This window comes from Lepidochelys kempii, chromosome 7, assembly GCF_965140285.1.
Source record: "Lepidochelys kempii isolate rLepKem1 chromosome 7, rLepKem1.hap1, whole genome shotgun sequence".
In the NCBI taxonomy this organism is placed as follows: Eukaryota; Metazoa; Chordata; order Testudines; family Cheloniidae; genus Lepidochelys; species Lepidochelys kempii.
Window position 1 is genome coordinate 66,633,950 of NC_136386.1, and position 19,725 is coordinate 66,653,674.

General features: G+C 41.6%; 1 protein-coding gene across 1 annotated transcript in view; it reads left to right on the forward strand.

Annotated features, from left to right (window-relative positions):
• Positions 1 to 19,725, forward strand: part of ZMIZ1 (zinc finger MIZ-type containing 1) — a 472,315-nt gene that overhangs the window by 139,592 nt on the left and 312,998 nt on the right.

The window sequence follows — 19,725 nt, forward strand, 5'->3', positions numbered from 1 at the left end:
ATCTTTGCTAAATTTAGTTGCAGCAAGTGTATTTTATGCTGTGGTCTCTATGAAGGGAGAAGGAAAACGTATTTTTGACATATAGATACAGTAAACTGGTTAACAATCAAAAAAGACGTCAGTCTAGGTGGAATCCTCAAGCAAAGAATAGGCAGAAATGTGGCACTAGATTACACTATAAGAACCCCTTATCGTGTCTTTCAACAGAGAATCTCAAAGCTTCTTGCAAGCAACATGCAAATATCATGATTTCCCTGCAGGCTAGGTGGCATTGTCAATGTTATGCATGAGTAAGCTGAGAGACATAGGTGCTGATGACCCACTTACTCAGCAAGCCAGTGGCAGTGCTGGGACCAGAACATAGGAATCCTGTACCTCAATCCCAGCTCTAGCCACAACTTTTCCTCGGAGGACTGGTGGTTAATAGGAAACACGGAAATTTTTGGAGCAAAACTCCCATTCTCTCCTCTTTCCACCAAAATTTAAAATGATTTGAGAGGAAACCTTTGATGATAAAGGAAATGCCATTGCTTCCCCTTCCTAAATCACTAGGCTGAAAGTAAACATGATTAAGAGTATGTCTACACTGCAAGTGAAGGTGTGATTGCAGCTCGGGTAGGTATACCCATGCTAGCTTTAATCTAGCTATCACAGGCAGTGAAGATGTAGCAGTATGGGCAAGCAACCGGCGAATATACTGGAGTCTCTTTATATGAATCTATCTAGAACTTCAAGCTGTGATTCAAAACTGTTTTGCAGATGTTGTCTTGTTGATCACAAAAACAGTGCAATAAAACTGTATCAGGAAAGGTTTTACAATACATAATCAACCTACAGTTGCCATCAGTATTGGTTGAAGAGAGACTGGGAAGTAGAGCTGGACTGCTGTGTTGCCAACATTCGTGATTTTATCATGAGTCTTGTGATGCTTTGTTTTACTTAAAGCCCCAGTTCCTGGAGTCATGTGACTATAAGAGAATATCAGCTGTCATTTAAAAAACGGAAAGTTTCTAACCAGTCTGGTTGCAGAGAAAAGCTTAAAAATATGACCCCAATACATCCTAAAGGCTCAAAAACTAAGGCAAATAAAAAGAAGCCCAAATGTATTATTTTGTAATAATATGAATTTGGGAGGAGGCTTGATTTCATTATTCATGAACATTTGAGGTTGCCGGTATTGAAATAGCTAGGTTTTTTTTTTAAACCCATGAATACAAAAATTATAAACGTGTTTTTTCAGATGACAGTCTCCTTACATGCTGACTGTTCAGGTTTGAAAAGGAAGCATTATTGATAATAAAAATCACTTTAAACTTGGAGCGCTTCACAGGCACACAGGAAGATACACACCATGGTGAGAAGAACTTACAAATCAAGGGCACAATCCTGCACACACTTACTCTCAGGCACAGTGCTTATGACTGAGGATGAGTCCTGGCTTCACCATCTTTGTCCCTTTCCCAATGCCAGCCTCAAAGCACTTTTTATGATCCCCTGCTTTAACAAGAACCTCTGCATCTACTTCTATACTGCTCCAATCGTGGAATGTCCCTCCTAAGCATCCGATGAAGTGGGTATTCACCCATAAAAGCTTATGCTCCAATACATCTGTTAGTCTATAAGGTGCCACAGGACTCTTTGCCACTTTTATAGATCCAGACTAACACAGCTACCCCTCTGATACTTCTCCTAAGATAGTCTGCCAAGCAGCTACCCTCCGCTCCATCCAGACCTAGTGCATTGCCAATAAGGAACTAACCAGGTGATCATAGCACAGTCCTGGGCATTTGGGGATAATCAATATAGTTCAACGTTAACCAAGGAAAAGAAAAGTGAAGAAATACAGTGTAGCAAGAACACTACCAATTAGCTAATGTAGCCTAGTACCCCTTTGCATGTCACTTGTATGTTTCCCTATTTCCCCCTACTGTGGTCTTTGTCAGAGGCTGTGATTTGGAGATCGTCTAGTAATAATAATAAATAGTTGTTTACAGGATAGACCTTTAATAAGTGGAGCTGGGGAAGATCAAATTTCTTTCCATTGTGAGGATAATGAGTGAAGTTCTATCTTTATTTTAGCTTAAACAACTTTTTATATGCTTCATTGTGACTTGTTTTTATGAAAGGTATTTTCCAGGTGGGCACCGTGGTCTAATGCAGTGGTGGGCAATCTGCGGCCCATCAGGGTAATCTGATTGGTAATCCAGGGTAATCCAGGGTAATCCAGACTGCTGCGCTGGGCATCACAAAATGGGGAAGAGATGGCCAGCCCTCTGTGGAGATAGAGGTGGTTAGGGACCATTTAGAAAAGCTGGACGTGCACAAGTCCATAGGGCCGGACGAGTTGCATCCGAGAGTGCTGAAGGAATTGGCGGCTGTGATTGCAGAGCCATTGGCCATTATCTTTGAAAACTCGTGGCAAACCGGGGAAGTCCCGGATGACTGGAAAAAGGCTAATGTAGTGCCAATCTTTAAAAAAGGGAAGAAGGAGGATCCTGGGAACTACAGGCCAGTCAGCCTCACTTCAGTCCCTGGAAAAATCATGGAGCAGGTCCTCAAAGAATCAATCCTGAAGCACTTGCATGAGAGGAAAGTGATCAGGAACAGCCAGCATGGATTCACCAATCGGGCTCAACGGGTAGTGATCAATGGCTCCATATCTAGTTGGCAGCCGGTATCAAGTGGAGTACCCCAAGGGTCGGTCCTTGGGCCAGTTTTGTTCAATATCTTCATAAATGATCTGGAGGATGGTGTGGATTGCACTCTCAGCAAATTTGCGGATGATACTAAACTGGGAGGAGTGGTAGATACGCTGGAGGGGAGGGATAGGATACAGAAAGACCTAGACAAATTGGAGGATTGGGCCAAAAGAAATCTGATGAGGTTCAACAAGGATAAGTGCAGGGTCCTGCACGTAGGACGGAAGAACCCAATGCACAGCTACAGACTAGGGACCGAATGGCTAGGCAGCAGTTCTGCGGAAAAGGACCTAGGGGTGACAGTGGACGAGAAGCTGGATATGAGTCAGCAGTGTGCCCTTGTTGCCAAGAAGGCCAATGGCATTTTGGGATGTATAAGTAGGGGCATAGCGAGCAGATCGAGGGACGTGATCATTCCCCTCTATTGGACATTGGTGAGGCCTCATCTGGAGTACTGTGTCCAGTTTTGGGCCCCACACTACAAGAAGGATGTGGATAAATTGGAGAGAGTCCAGCGAAGGGCAACAAAAATGATTAGGGGACTGGAACACATGAGTTATGAGGAGAGGCTGAGGGAGCTGGGATTGTTTAGCCTGCAGAAGAGAAGAATGAGGGGGGATTTGATAGCTGCTTTCAACTACCTGAAAGGGGGTTCCAAAGAGGATGGCTCTAGACTGTTCTCAATGGTAGCAGATGACAGAACGAGGAGTAATGGTCTCAAGTTGCAGTGGGGGAGGTTTAGATTGGATATTAGGAAAAACTTTTTCACTAGGAGGGTGGTGAAACACTGGAATGCGTTACCTAGGGAGGTGGTAGAATCTCCTTCCTTAGAGGTTTTTAAGGTCAGGCTTGACAAAGCCCTGGCTGGGATGATTTAACTGGGAATTGGTCCTGCTTTGAGCAGGGGGCTGGACTAGATGACCTTCTGGGGTCCCTTCCAACCCTGATATTCTATGATTCTATGATTGCAAGCTGACATTGACCGCCCACAGGCATGGCTTCCTGCAGCTCCCAGTGACTGTGGTTTGCCATTCCCGGCCAATGGGAGCTGCCCACCACTGGTCTAATGGCTTGAGCACAGATCTGGGAGCCAGGAATACATTCTAAACATCTCTGTGGATCTGGACGAATCACTCAACTTCTTCATGCCAAGTTTAGTGCTGCTGTGAATGCAAGTCTATGGAATTGCATCACATTATGCCAGTCAGGAATGTCTTCCTTTTATTATATATATTACCCATCAGTAAAATGGGGGTGATCATATGTATTCACCTGCTTCTCAGTGGGATCTGTGAGGATTAGTTATGTCTCTGTAGCACTGTATAGGTGGTAAGTTTTATTACAAAGGGTAAAATTGTGCAATTACGCCAGAGGAGCAGAGAGCTGCGGGTGTCTTGTTACACTTTCATAGCAGAACAGCTGTCTGATGAGCTTCCCTGACCTGTGCAGTTAAACCAGATTTCAGCACAGTTGTCTCATTTATGGGCCAGTCTGATTTCTGATGTCAGGATGTCTTATTTTCTAAGGGGTGGCTTAAGCATAAACAGCAGCCATTCAATGTGGTTTGCACTTTTCTTTCACTCTCCAATACCTTTCTTGGACACTCTGACTGCATTGCACTTGTACTTGCCAGAAGGCTTTCTTTTTGGCAGTGCAAGTCTTGATGCCCCATTCATCCACTTTTCCCACAACAGTGTTCGTTCTTTTTGTCCATATCAACCTCTATGCATGGAATGCACTTCCAAATAAGTCGAGTCACTATGGCCTCACTTTGCTCAAATCCCTCCTAAAGACGCAGTTCTTTCATGATGCCAACAAGAAGTAAATCAATAATAATAATCCTATTTATTCTCTTTTATGGGCTTCCCAGTGCATCTTGTCTATTCTTGAGTCTGTCTTATTTATATTGCAAGCTCTTTGGTAGAGGGCCTGGATGGATTTTTTTCTCTCTTGTACAGTGTTGAGCACACTGTCAGTGCTTAAACAGTAATTAATAGGATTATCTCCTCCTGGAACACTGCACCCCACTTTATCTGGATACTTGGGGGCACTTCACTTAAAGGTATCCTAATTCATTGAGAATGATATGAAGCATGTAAGGCAGTAGGAGTTCCCCTTCAGTGGCGCTCAATGTATGCTCTAAGGCCCTTGAGAGGTTAAGTTACAGTGACTGCTGAAGTTAATGAGAGTGAGTGATAAGAAAGAGGATTTACTTGTATTTCTATTAGGATCTATTAACAAGAATTTAATCAAGTGAGATCAAAACGTTATCACCTTGTGAGTGTCATTGTCAGCAAATGTAACAACAACGATGATTATTTTAGTGCTTTACCTTGGGGAAAAGTGGACATAAGAACATAATTTCAGACTTGTGCAGTGTATTTAGTTGCGTGACTCCCATTCATTTTAAAGGGATGTTATTAAATAGCTTAGGACCGTGTTGATTCACATGCTGTATCTGGCTTTCATCGTGGCATATATAAATTAACAGAATCCCTGTGCAAATAAATGCCCAATATTTAGGTTTTCTGTGATAAAAGAATGTTATTTATTTTAATGTCAGAAGTATAGGTCTGCACGTCTGAAAATGACTAGTTTTGAGTATCTCAGTTCTTACGTGCCCAGCTTGTGACACCATCAAGGAGCCTGATTTTCAAAAGCAGACTGCACCCTGTATTTTCTGAAAGCCAGGCTTCTTCAGTGTGTCTCAGTTTGGGCACTGAAAGGCACTAGTCACTTCTGAAAATTTAAGGTATACTTCAGTGTAAATGTTCCTATCAGATATGAACAATATTGTAATTATGTGAGAACCAAGTGGTGAAATTGGGGAGAAACTGATCCGATTAGTGTCATTGTGCAGTCTGAGTGAAATGCAGCACAGATGATGAACATGTCATTAGAATTTTAAAAAATGTTCACTTGAATGTAAGTTTAAAATATATAAAATCCTTATTTACGGCCTGATCCTGCCAATACATACTAGTAGACAATTCTGTTTGCGTTTGTTTTATATGTATTTAAATGTTGGCAGGATCAGGCCCTGAGGAGGTTAGTAATACATGATATTTATCTTGATGGTGTCCTGGTTAATGGAAGTTACTACTTGTGGCTAAAACATTGTGTGCCACTTAGAAAATGTGCTCATGCCACTTCAGTTTTCAGCCCTGGGATTAACATTGTGTATCTAAATCTCCCACAGACTGACCTGGAAATGTACCCCATAGTTATGTAAGAATAACATATTACAGATTGAGGAGGGGAGCATTTATCTCCACTGATAAAGAATAGACCCACATCTCATCCATATGAAAGCCATGATTTATGGTCTTTATCTGCCCTGTGAGGATTAAACTGTTTAGCCTGCTATTTGTTTTGTGTACTTAATTTGTACTTGTTTTATATGTATTAAAAGTCTCTTTTTTTTTTATTATTTCGTAGCTCTGAAAAGAAGAGGAGAAGCTTCCTCAAAATGTATTTTGTTAAATACAGTAGTTAATGCTGACACAATATTTTAAAAGAGGACATGGAGAAAATGTACTAATTATTTCTCTTCCTTGCTATGAAGGAGATTCCTATTTAGCTTCAGATCTTAAATATTATGAACACTTAAAAGCCTGATGGTGGCATTCTACACACAGGGAGACAGGTGAGGGGGGGAGGCTACCAAAGAGACGAGGAACAAGAGGAATTCCACACAGACAAAAGTTTCAAATCTATACCAGGGCATCAACGTGGAAACTTTGGAAGATTCCTTTCAAGATCAAGTCGGTCTAAGGGAACGGAGAGATATACAAGGGACACGTGTGGATGGCAGGTTAGGCCAATCTGTAAGAAAATCAAGTTTGTGTGCAAAGAGTTATCCAGCTGTCTGAGGAAGATAGAGAATCCTTGTTGGAGATTCAGTATTCAGAAGAACTGAAAGAACATTTTGCAAGGAACAGGCAGATTACAGGACAGTGTGCTGCCTTCTTGGAGCCAAGACAAGAGATGTCACTCCAAGATTGTATAGGCTTCTGAAGTTGAAGGGCAAGGATCCATTGGTGATGGTTCATATCGGCAGTAATGACACTGTGTTGCAGGATATCTCATAGACAATAGATGGCTTCAGGGAATTCAGAAGTATGCTGAAGAAAAAGCAATCTTCTGACATACTTCCTGTCCCACAAGCAAAGGAAGACAGAAGGTGGTAGATTATGGATGTGAACTGCTTGTTAGGTAAATGCTATAGGGTGGAGGGTTTTGGTTTTGCAGAACCCTGGTCCATCTTCTATTGGGAAAGGGTTGACTAGTTTGGATGGCATCCACCTCAATACAAGGGTGACCAATTTCTTTGGGAGTAGGCTGGCAACAGTAGTCAGGAGGGGGTTAAACTAAGAACCAAAAGGGAGGGTAAAAAGAGGGAAGATATGAACACTCAGTACAACATCAAGATGTTGAGAACTACATGAATCAAGGAACCAAAAGGATATAAAAAAGGCAATTCAAGAATTTCTTCATCTGCTAGGAACCTAAGTAACAAACAAGAGGAATTGGAATTGCTCATTTATGAGCATAGTTTCAGTCTAGTTGGTATTACTGAAACCTGGTGGGATGATTCACATGAGTGGAATGTTAAAGTCAATGGTTACAATCTATTTAGGAAGGATCAAGTGGGAAAAGGGGAGAGGGAATGGCACTCTGTCAAAAATGACCTTTTTCCAAGTCACTGATGCCTCAGAAGAAAATAATCTTGAATTCTTATGGATCATTGTCCTAACAGATAAAACACTGAGGTGTTGCTGCAGAGGGCACATGATGAGGGGAGTGGTAGGAGGAAGTGGCAATGTAGCCTCATATTTTTGTTTGATTGTGTGGTTTCTTTATGCCTTTGCAGTATTGCCATTTACTGATCTTGATGGTGTTCCAGGCGAGTACAGTAGGCTTCCCTTGTGAATGCTCTCCTCTGAGGTAGTCAGGTCCCCTGGAGATTTGGAGCAGTGTGAACTGCATGGCTGGGCCTTCCTTCAGATCCCATTCGTAGCTTGGGGATCGTGGGTAGTGAGATGCCGATCTAAGCTTGAGGCTTCAGTCAGCTGGGAAGGATGGGGAAGAGCTGATGCAGTGGTTCATGTGTTTGGAGCTCTTAGTGCAAGAACACTTCTTGCCTCAATATGACTTAAGTTTCTGAGGCTTTTTGGTATCAATAAAACATTTTTGATTCTTTTAAAAGCCAAACCGTATTATTGATACACTGTATCAGTCTTTATTTCTAAATGCTATAATCTATATTTTTTTCAAATATGTATATCAGTTACATACAAAAACCTAGATTCTGAGAGACCTAGAAGATGAATATCAAACAAACAAACAAAACTTGCTAGTTCAAAATGTCTTGTTTATATGGAAACATGAAGGCATCTTGTCCAAGTGTATTTAGTGTCCTGTGAACCAGCATTCTGGGCCACAGTTGTGTGTGTTTGTGCCAGTTCAATGTCATGTGTCAGTAATTTTGCGGTAGACTGGCAGAGTCTCTGGGTTGAAACCAAATGTCGGTGGTTGGCAGGCTTGGCAGCCAGAATGTCTAATTGCAGCAGGGTATAAAGAACCCTTGTGTACTCTGACAGCACCATGGAAAATTTAGACTGCAAAGAAGTGAGATTATAAACGTGAAACTTTGTTCAAACCTTTCTCCCCCTCCCTTTAGCATAACAAAATTGGATTTGTTTTTGAAGTACGTTAAATATGGGGCATCCCTGTCTTAATGAAACCTGATCCCTATAATGTTTTAGAGAAGACCTTGATGATTTAGTTTTTGGACTAAGTAGAGTTTTGGGTGATTTAGCCACTGGAGTTATTTTTAGAAAAACAGTGCCTTATCTCTCCTATGTTTTCATAAAGTTAACAGTTTAAGAGATGATAGTTAAATAATTTTATCTGGGGAAAAACAGTGCTGTTTTCTCTCAGGTTTGAGGTAAAATAAGTGATCAAATTAATAATTCATTTTCAGGTGTCCAGGATGTAGTATAGAATTGGCTCTGTTCAGACCACAGTGCCATATGTGAAGAAGCAGCCAGCTCAATTATTGCATCATGCTCGTTAATAGCTTCCCTTCCCCCCACCCTTGTATTGAGTTTAATTGTAATCGCTTGCAGAGACCAAAAAGTACTGATGAAAGCTCCCAATGGCCGTGTGCTTTTTTAGAATGTTACCCTCTTGGGCAGATGCTGCTGTTATTAAAAGAAGACAGTCCCAGGAATGGAGGCAAAGGAAAGCCATCTGTATGTAGGGATTATTTACCATATTCTGTGTTGACGCCATACTTATGGTAAAAAATTTACTATCAACAAAAAGCCAGATGATCAATTTGTGTAAATGGGTGTAGCGCCATTGACCTTAGTGGAGTGACAGCACTTTGTACAGGCTGAAAATCTGGCCTAAAGAGTTTATTAAAGTCTTATCTTTCATGTTCTAGCTGTCTGGTTTTAGAGCTAATCATTTATGCAATAGAATTATGAATTCCTTCTTTTGCTTTCAGTCATCTTTTTGAAAAAGCAGCAACATACCTAGTAAAACCCCAGTATTGATGTTGAGCAATAACTGACATACAAATGCTTTGTACTTATGGAGCGGTAAAGAATAAAATGACCATGTGAAAATTTCTTTAGTCAAATTTTGACTAAACAACAATAAAAGAGTGTCCCTCTAGCACTCTGGGGAACCTTGGTAATATTTTAAAAATAGACGAATAAACAGATCCATCAGTGATTCCAGATCAGATCAAATAACTCAGGGACAAGGTACACGCACACAACCAAAAAAAATTGACTTCCCCACACACTGCTACCCAGCAGTGTTTACATCACTTTTGGGGTTTTAGACAGTAAAATATGCAGCCACTCAAAGAGTTGTGAAATTGACCAGAGCAATATACCTATCTGCTACTTCAAAAAATCCCAGTTTGTCCCTAGTAAGTCATGAATTACTAACAAGTAACCTCCCCCCACCCCCACCCCGCCCCTTAAAGGACATCTGATCTTGGAGGGTTGTCACTGTGCTGCGTTGGATACAAATCATACTAGTTTTATCTCTTTGCTACATAAAAAGAAAAAAATGTGTAAGTATTACAAAAGGTCAGGTAGTTTTTGTCCAAGTAATACACTGCTCATGGCTTTAATATGATGCCTGTTTATGATTCTGCCATCTGCAGGAGTAGCAGCCTATCATAAAGTTACTGTATTGATCTGTCACTTGGGCTGTCTTGTCTGCCAAATGAAAGATGGCTTAAACTCATAACCCGAGCCAGCAGTTTTCTTATTGTGAGCCAGACAAAAATGCCATTGATCTTCTTTGCTGAAGTGTTCTTTTCACAGCTTGCCAGCACAAACACTCTGTTGTCCTTAGTCAGGGATAATTAGCTAATAATTTAATGCAACTGAGACAGCAGTCTTAGTTTAATTCAGCAGTGAAAGGATATGCAGTAACTTTTAAATGATGAGGTACCTTCTTTAAAGCTTGGCCATGTTAACAGGACTTGTCTCAACTTTTACACTCTCACTTTAGGTTTGATTTCCTTGGTACTAAAGAATAATGTACTTGTTACAGTGGCTAAGATGGGTTGTCAGTTTAGGTTTTATAGAAAAAACAAAAGACAGATGGAAGATTGGTATCTCTATCCTTGAGTTCTTGGTTACTAAGTAACACCTGAGCCTTATGATCACTTACTTAGTGAAATCAAATATTAGGTTGATTTAGATTCATCATGAAAACCCAATGATCTGTAAGCCACAAAGCTTACAGATTTAGTGATATCCAATCAATAGAGGGACTGCACCTATCTTCATCTTGTTAAAAAGATACTGTTAAGTTGGTTTAAACTCTAAATTTAGGTTTTATATCCCTCTTTTGAAAATGAGGTTTGCAAACCCAATGTGAAAATAAAGATATAACTGTGAATTCAGAAGTTTCTAGTGAACTTTGGGGCTGGGAGCATTAAAGGTATTCAGGCTGCTGCTCTGGATTTGTAAAACACATGCAGGCTTCACACAACACGGTGTGTGTATTTAGTTTACGTTTTTTTATAATTTGCTGTTTGGAAAGAGAGAGAGAAACTGAGATCCTGGTCCAGATCCTCAGATGCAATCAAGGAGCAGTCAGCACAGCTTTGGAGGAGGGCGATTAATATGGTATTAAACCATGTCTCTGTCCCTGTGCATCTGTGGCTGGGCCAACCCCTGGTATAAATTAGAGCAGCTCAAAGGCTTCCCTAATCTACAGTGGCTTCTTACAGCACCTACAGATTATCCGGGTACAGGGATACTTGGCCTCATCTCCTACTCTGGTTGCTAGGGAGGTAGTACTGATGGGGGATGATTTGTAATATGGGAGCTGCTATTGTGACTCTGTATCACTTTAAGGAAAAAAGTGATACTTTTTTTTTAAGGAAAAAAGTGATACTTTTCACAGGGTGTGTGTATGTGTCTCTTTTCAATGGTTCAGGTCTGATGGGTTTAGGTCTTTGAATGAGGGACTGGCTCAAAACTTCCCCAGGATCTGGCCCCCTGTGTGTTTCTTTTAGAATGTGTGTGGTTCTCATATTATAGCAATGAGAGCATTATAGACACCTAGTGAAAAAAAGCAAATATCACCCTTCTATAGATGTGATGTAAGGGTATTCACCTGTCCCTGATTTTAAAGGAAGTTCCTTTTTGGAGCTTAATATCCTGCATAATGTATCAAGTCAATAGAAGTGGCATTAATTATGCAGAGGGTCATATGCTGTTTTTTCTACTGTATTATTTTGCGTTATAGTTAAGACTGTGTTTGCAAAGAGGGGAGCAAAGCATACCTTACGTTTTCCTGTATTGTTCACACTTACATTTAATGTCTGTGGAGCATGGGTGGGTATCCTAATTCTAGTTAAGAATGGGAGGTTAATCCATAGGGAATTTTAAAGTTGCTTTAAATTTGGGGATTTAGATTATTGTGTCTGAAACCACCTCAAAAATAGGCACAATTTACTATCCTGTTCTTTTGGTAAACTGCTTAGAACATATTTGTCAGATTTGGGAAACTGGTGTGCCAGTGTATGTCATTTTAACTGTCTGGCTATAAATAGAAATATTGGGATATATACGCCATAGTTGGCAATAATGTCCGTCTCTTAGATAGATTATAATAGTATTTCACAATTGCCTCTCTCTGAAGATTGCAATGTTCTGATGAATTATATCACTCTAACACTTGTGTCCTATCTTTGCAAATTGTTTAAGCTTTTCTTAATCTGTTATAATTTCCTTTTTTAACACACAGGCTAGAGAGTTGTATTTTTTAATAAAACAGAAAAATTAAGAATTTCTTTGTCTTTTTCTGAAGATTCCCAATTGCAAATGCAACTGATTTCAGGACTGCACTCCATCTGTCTAGGAAAGAAAAAAGACATTAGTAGTCCACACATGAGCAACTTATTAGTTCATTTGGTGAATGCAATACAGTGATTCAAGACTGATTTAAAATATTCATCCACAATTACTGGTGCAGCACAGTTCAAAGTGCTGCAAATCTGTGGGTTTGACTGAGAAATTTAACGAAAATAGCTGCAAATTGATTCTGTATGTAATTAATGAAACATTTCATTCTAATGTAAATATTTAATGCTTGGGTCTTGTTTTGCTTGTTTCCTTTCTCTCACTCATCCCTCCCAATCCCCTTTATATGTTTGTTTGCTCAGGGAGTGTGAGTGGGGGTGGGGAGGAATCCCCTGGATAGGGAATATTCATTCTGTGGAAATATACCTTAGCTGAGCTGCATCTTCTGCTGCCACAGCCGCTGATCTGAGAGGTCCTAAGGACTAACAATGTCCATGGACTTCAGTGAGAGTGACAAATTCTCGTCACTTTTCAGGATCAGACCCTGTGTTGTGGAGGGAATAGACAATGATATAGATTAACTGTTTAGGTGGGTGTGAGAAATGGGGTGCAAGGAGGTAGCTTTTGCCCTTAAATGCCACAGCAGTTTAACTGAATTTTGCCATCCTCATCAGTGGCAGAGTTTAGGAAGAGCCTGTAGTAAAACCTCAAAGATCCTGAGGCAAACTTCAGCTTGTTTTGGAATTATTGTCTTTCAAGTCAGTTCTGCACATTGGACAGAGATTTTGCAGTGTTTCCTGCTTCTCTGTGTTGTTGACGGTTTAGAATTTCAGCGTGGGCCTGCTGACAGGGTTTGTCATGAGGGCAGGACCTGGATCCTAGTCTAAAGCTCTCCAAGATGATCAGAAACCCAAGATCTAGGGCTACCGGTTTGGGAGTACTTGCATAACTGCTTATTTGATTAAATCAGTGAGGAGAGTTCTTGACCATCATTTGTTGTAACTGAACAAATTGGAAGGCAATGGGGGAAAAAAGCCCTCAAGCCGCCTGCTTCTAGCCAACAAACCCCTGTATATGAAGGTTTTTCCTTTGAGGCATGGTTGTGTGACTAGTTGTTTTCTTCAGTGCTGGATTTATGTGACATTAATCCAGAGTAAAGGGCTTGGAACTGTAGACTTAAACTAGATAATGTGCTTGTATCTCCTTTAGGTTGTGATGCTGAAGCTTTTGCTCCTTTGTTCCCAGAAATAATGGGACTACTTATATGAGTAAGGGCTGCAAAACCAAACCTTCTACTGCTCTGTGCTGTGTATAGTGATACAGCCAACAGAAGGAGATGGATACAGTATTGTAATTTAGAATACTTTCTGCTGTGGTGAGCCAAAGTTGCAGATGCCTCACAGAAAAATGAGAAGGAAAAGGTTTGGCTGTGCACGTATACATGCAAGCAATATTTGGATATTCTTGTGTGAAATACCCCAGCTTCAGGATCCAGTTTGATATCTCAAGGCTTTTACATATCTGCTAACCAATGAGGTTAGTGGATGATATATAGACTTATAATAATATATATTGGTTGGCGGCAAAATTGAGTTATCAGAATTATGATTTTCTTCTGGCAGGTAGGCCTTGGTTTTGCTAATGCAGGCCTTTAGCTTACCACCTAACATTCTCCATTCTTTTTTTTTTTTTCCTACAAGAATGAAGGAGTTTAAACTTTGCAAAATGACGAAACCTCGCCATATCATTATTTGGGAGAAACTGAACTAAAACAGAACTTTTTGGTCCTTCAAATAAATTCCCGATAAATAATTCACCTAAATAAAGAATCCTGTTCTTATCTGATGCAAAACTAAAGCCCTTGTGCTGGCTGAAGTATTTCCGCACATGCATAAACTGTTGAAAAATTCAGTTTAACCAAAACAGCAATATTTTGTGAAAATATTTTGATTTTTTTTCAAAGTGTTTCATTTTTTTGAATAAAAATTTGGCAGTTTTCCAAAACACTTAGTTTCCTTTTTGGTTTAGTTTCTTGTTTTCTCTCACTTTTGCACCCCTTCCCTCCAGTTCTCCGCTCTTCCCCCACTTCCCCCTTCAGAGTGGGAGAGTTTTTTTTCCTGACCAAAATGAAGCAAATTTTTCCATTGATTAGCAATTTGTTTTAAAAAAGTGAGAAATCATTTATTTCAGTCATTTCTGAAAAAAAGAATGTTTCTTTTTTCAATAGTTTTAATGAAGTATACTTCTCTTTTTCAGTCAGCTATGGTAAAACACATTGGCTAAGTGCACTTATATATTAAACTCTTTGGAGAGTCCACACTGTTTTGCTCTGTGGTCCTTGAGTGGAGATACCAGAGGCTCTTTAAAAATCTATCCATGTGTGGCCAGAACTACTATGATAGATTTACTAGACCCAGCAAATAAAGTCTTAAATTTATTAGATGTTGGTATTTTATATCTTTAAATTTCGTTTAATCCACAATTAAAATGGCTTTCATGTCAACTCAGTTTCTGTCCAGATTACAGAATCATCCTATGAATTGTGCATGATTGATTGTTTCTGGACTCTCAAACCAAGTTAATTTGTCCTTTTTGAAACATTTTGGATTTTTTTTTGCCACTTTACATTAATAGCCTACGAATACATAATTGCTATGTATAAAGTTAAAAGCATACATTCTGAAGGGTAATAATTTCGATAGTAAAGTTATGCTGTTAGCGTTTCACTGGAGAGAGAAATGAATGGTTAAAAACAAGCATGTCTAATCTTGTCTCAGTGTTTATGCACCCAGTAGCGATACTGTCATTTGAGAATTAAGTTTATAGCACATATTTGGGTGGGAGGCTCACTGCTGGATGCGGCAATAATCTACTTTAGGAGTACCGAAGACATTTTCTCTCCTCCCTACCTCCTCCCTGTGTTTGATATTGTATGTAAGTCTTGTTCATACATACTGCTTTCTTTCCTTGTTATCCTGCTCAGACCTTTTCTCTTAGCAGTAATAGCTGCTGAGCTACCTGGTGACTCATCTATATCATTAGTCTTTCCTTTAAGTGTAGTTTTAAGGGACTCCTTTCTGCCTACAGGTTATTTGGTATCCAACACATGCACCAAAAAAATCAGTAACTTCTGCTTCTCTGCACATGTGTTCCTTGGCCATACGTAAAGAAGAATCTGATGCTCTAATAATGACAGAAGCAGAACCTTTTTGCATACAAACCACTTCTATTGCTCTGATAGACTGGGTGATAGTTTGTGTGTTTAGCTACAGTTGTGGGGGCGGGGAAGAGTTCAGTTAAATTAGAAATATGAAATAGACTAAGAATGCTCACGGTGGGGGTGGATGGCTGGTGCTTCTGGTAACAGGATACAGTGCGGGCTCTCCCATCTCAGTGGTTCAGCTCCAGCCAAGATTTGTAATGACTAGAGATGGGTAGGAAACATTTTTGCCACCATGTGAAAACTTTCACAGAATTTCTGAAATTTCCCTGTTCTACATGCAACTGACACCTTTCCAAAAACAAAAGAATTTCTTTTTTTGAGAGAGAGAGAATAGCTAATAGCCCAGTGATGAAGGTGCTCCCCTGGGATGTGGGGGGAAACAAATGCCAGTTCTTGCTCTCCCTGGTTCTCAACAGGGATTTGAACCTGGGTCCCCCACATCCCACGAGTATCCTAACCACCATGCTATCGGCTACTTTGGGATGTCTCTCTTTGTTTCTCTTCTTGGACCTGTGCCATTGAAAAATGCTGAACCCGCTCTAGTGATAGTCAATATTAGAGTGCTCTCCACACAAACGGTGCTTCACATGCACTGCACCTGACGGGTGGTAGCCCTTTCAGGTTGGTGGTTCTTGGAGGGCTAATTTGGACATGGCATTTTGATCTGACTGAACTGCAAAGCCAGGTTGCATGGGTCATGGTCTTGGAACACTGACCTCCAGGTCCTCAAACAGCAGGGGGTCAGGGAACAGATTTGAAAAGCCTGCCCCGCTAATACGGGGATCATTGCAGAACTGGCTGGGAGTGGCTGAACGGCAGCAGAGCCTGGGTATTTTGATGGGTTGGAGGAGGCTACTTAAGACACATGGAGAAGTCTGAGGATTTATACACTTTCATAAAAAACTAACAGAATGTTAAGGTTCCACTGTTAGGCACTTAGAAGTCAGGAAATTACAAAGTTAAGTTAATGTATATGCAGTACAGTACCGTCTGTGATTAGATGCTGTCTCTCAAATAATACAATCCAATGTATAAACTTCTATACGTAGGTGTAGCATCTTGTACAGAGCTAGTTGAAAATTTACCCTCATTATTTTGTGATGGAAATTGTTTTTGACAAAATGAAAAAAAAATCTTTTAAAAATTGCCCACTTACTTTTAAACAAAAACAGGGTTTTGTTACAAAATGGAACATTTTTCAGCCATTGAAAACCAAAAATTTCCAGTTTTAAACCACTGGAAACCTGACAATGTTGACAAAATTTAAAAATGCATCAGTTTTTCACAGGGGAAAAAAATCCATTCCTGACCAGCTGTAATCTGTTAGTACTGCACCCACTAGGCAGTCGGTTCATAGAATCATAGAATCATAGAATATCAGGGTTGGAAGGGACCCCAGAAGGTCATCTAGTCCAACCCCCTGCTCAAAGCAGGACCAATTCCCAGTTAAATCATCCCAGCCAGGGCTTTGTCAAGCCTGACCTTAAAAACCTCTAAGGAAGGAGATTCTACCACCTCCCTAGGTAACGCATTCCAGTGTTTCACCACCCTCTTAGTGAAAAAGTTTTTCCTAATATCCAATCTAAACCTCCCCCACTGCAACTTGAGACCATTACTCCTCGTTCTGTCATCTGCTACCATTGAGAACAGTCTAGAGCCATCCTCTTTGGAACCCCCTTTCAGGTAGTTGAAAGCAGCTATCAAATCCCCCCTCATTCTTCTCTTCTGCAGGCTAAACAATCCCAGCTCCCTCAGCCTCTCCTCATAACTCATGTGTTCCAGTCCCCTAATCATTTTTGTTGCCCTTCGCTGGACTCTCTCCAATTTATCCACATCCTTCTTGAAGTGTGGGGCCCAAAACTGGACACAATACTCCAGATGAGGCCTCACCAATGTCGAATAGAGGGGAACGATCACGTCCCTCGATCTGCTCGCTATGCCCCTACTTATACATCCCAAAATGCCATTGGCCTTCTTGGCAACAAGGGCACACTGCTGACTCATATCCAGCTTCTCGTCCACTGTCACCCCTAGGTCCTTTTCTGCAGAACTGCTGCCTAGCCATTCGGTCCCTAGTCTGTAGCTGTGCATTGGGTTCTTCCGTCCTAAGTGCAGGACCCTGCACTTATCCTTATTGAACCTCATCAGATTCCTTTTGGCCCAATCTTCCAATTGGTCTAGGTCCTTCTGTATCCTATCCCTCCCCTCCAGCGTATCTACCACTCCTCCCAGTTTAGTATCATCCGCAAATTTGCTGAGAGTGCAATCCACACCATCCTCCAGATCATTTATGAAGATATTGAATAAAACCGGCCCCAGGACCGACCCTTGGGGCACTCCACTTGATACCGGCTGCCAACTAGACATGGAGCCATTGATCACTACCCGTTGAGCCCGACAATTTAGCCAGCTTTCTACCCACCTTATAGTGCATTCATCCAGCCCATACTTCCTTAACTTGCTGACAAGAATACTATGGGAGACCGTGTCAAAAGCTTTGCTAAAGTCAAGAAACAATACATCCACTGCTTTCCCTTCATCCACAGAACCAGTAATCTCATCATAAAAGGCGATTAGATTAGTCAGGCATGACCTTCCCTTGGTGAATCCATGCTGGCTGTTCCTGATCACTTTCCTCTCATGCAAGTGCTTCAGGATTGATTCTTTGAGGACCTGCTCCATGATTTTTCCAGGGACTGAGGTGAGGCTGACTGGCCTGTAGTTCCCAGGATCTTCCTTCTTCCCTTTTTTAAAGATTGGCACTACATTAGCCTTTTTCCAGTCATCCGGGACTTCCCCGGTTCGCCACGAGTTTTCAAAGATAATGGCCAGTGGCTCTGCAATCACAGCCGCCAATTCCTTCAGCACTCTCGGATGCAACTCGTCCGGCCCCATGGACTTGTGCACGTCCAGCTTTTCTAAATAGTCCCTAACCGCCTCTATCTCCACAGAGGGCTGGCCATCTCTTCCGCATTTTGTGATGCCCAGCGCAGCAGTCTGGGAGCTGACCTTGTTAGTGAAAACAGAGGCAAAAAAAGCATTGAGTACATTAGCTTTTTCCACATCCTCTGTCACTAGGTTGCCTCCCTCATTCAGTAAGGGGCCCACACATTCCTTGGCTTTCTTCTTGTTGCCAACATACCTGAAGAAACCCTTCTTGTTACTCTTGACATCTCTGGCTAGCTGCAGCTCCAGGTGCGATTTGGCCCTCCTGATAACATTCCTACATGCCCGAGCAATATTTTTATACTCTTCCCTGGTCATATGTCCAACCTTCCACTTCTTGTTAGCTTCTTTTTTATGTTTAAGATCCGCTAGGATTTCACCATTAAGCCAAGTTGGTCGCCTGCCATATTTACTATTCTTTCGACTCATCGGGATGGTTTGTCCCTGTAACCTCAACAGGGATTCCTTGAAATACAGCCAGCTCTCCTGGACTCCTTTCCCCTTCAAGTTAGTCCCCCAGGGGATCCTGGCCATCCGTTCCCTGAGGGAGTCGAAGTCTGCTTTCCTGAAGTCCAGGGTCCGTATCCTGCTGCTTACCTTTGTTCCCTGCGTCAGGATCCTGAACTCAACCAACTCATGGTCACTGCCTCCCAGATTCCCATCCACTTTTGCTTCCCCCACTAATTCTACCCGGTTTGTGAGCAGCAGGTCAAGAAAAGCACCCCCCCTAGTTGGCTCCTCTAGCACTTGCGCCAGGAAATTGTCCCCTACGCTTTCCAAAAACTTCCTGGATTGTCTATGCACCGCTGTATTGCTCTCCCAGCAGATATCAGGAAAATTAAAGTCACCCATGAGAATCAGGGCATGCGATCTAGTAGCTTCCGTGAGCTGCCGGAAGAAAGCCTCATCCACCTCATCCCCCTGGTCCGGTGGTCTATAGCAGACTCCCACCACTACATCACTCTTGTTGCACACACTTCTAAACTTAATCCAGAGACACTCAGGTTTTTCTGCAGTTTCGTACCGGAGCTCTGAGCAGTCATACTGCTCCCTTACATACAGTGCTACTCCCCCACCTTTTCTGCCCTGCCTGTCCTTCCTGAACAGTTTATAACCGTCCATGACAGTACTCCAGTCATATGAGTTATCCCACCAAGTCTCTGTTATTCCGATCACGTCATAGTTCCTTGACATCACCAGGACCTCCAGTTCTCCCTGCTTGTTTCCAAGGCTTTGTGCATTTGTATATAAGCACTTGAGATAACCTGTTGATCGCCCCTCATTGCCAGTATGAGGCAGGAGCCCTCCCCTCACAGACATTCCTGCCTGTGCTTCCTCCCGGTATCCCGCTTTCCCACTTACCTCAGGGCTTTGGTCTCCTTCCCCCGGTGAACCTAGTTTAAAGCCCTCCTCACTAGGTTAGCCAGCCTGCTGGCAAAGATGCTCTTCCCTCTCTTCGTAAGATGGAGCCCGTCTCTACCCAGCACTCCTCCTTCATGGAACACCATCCCAT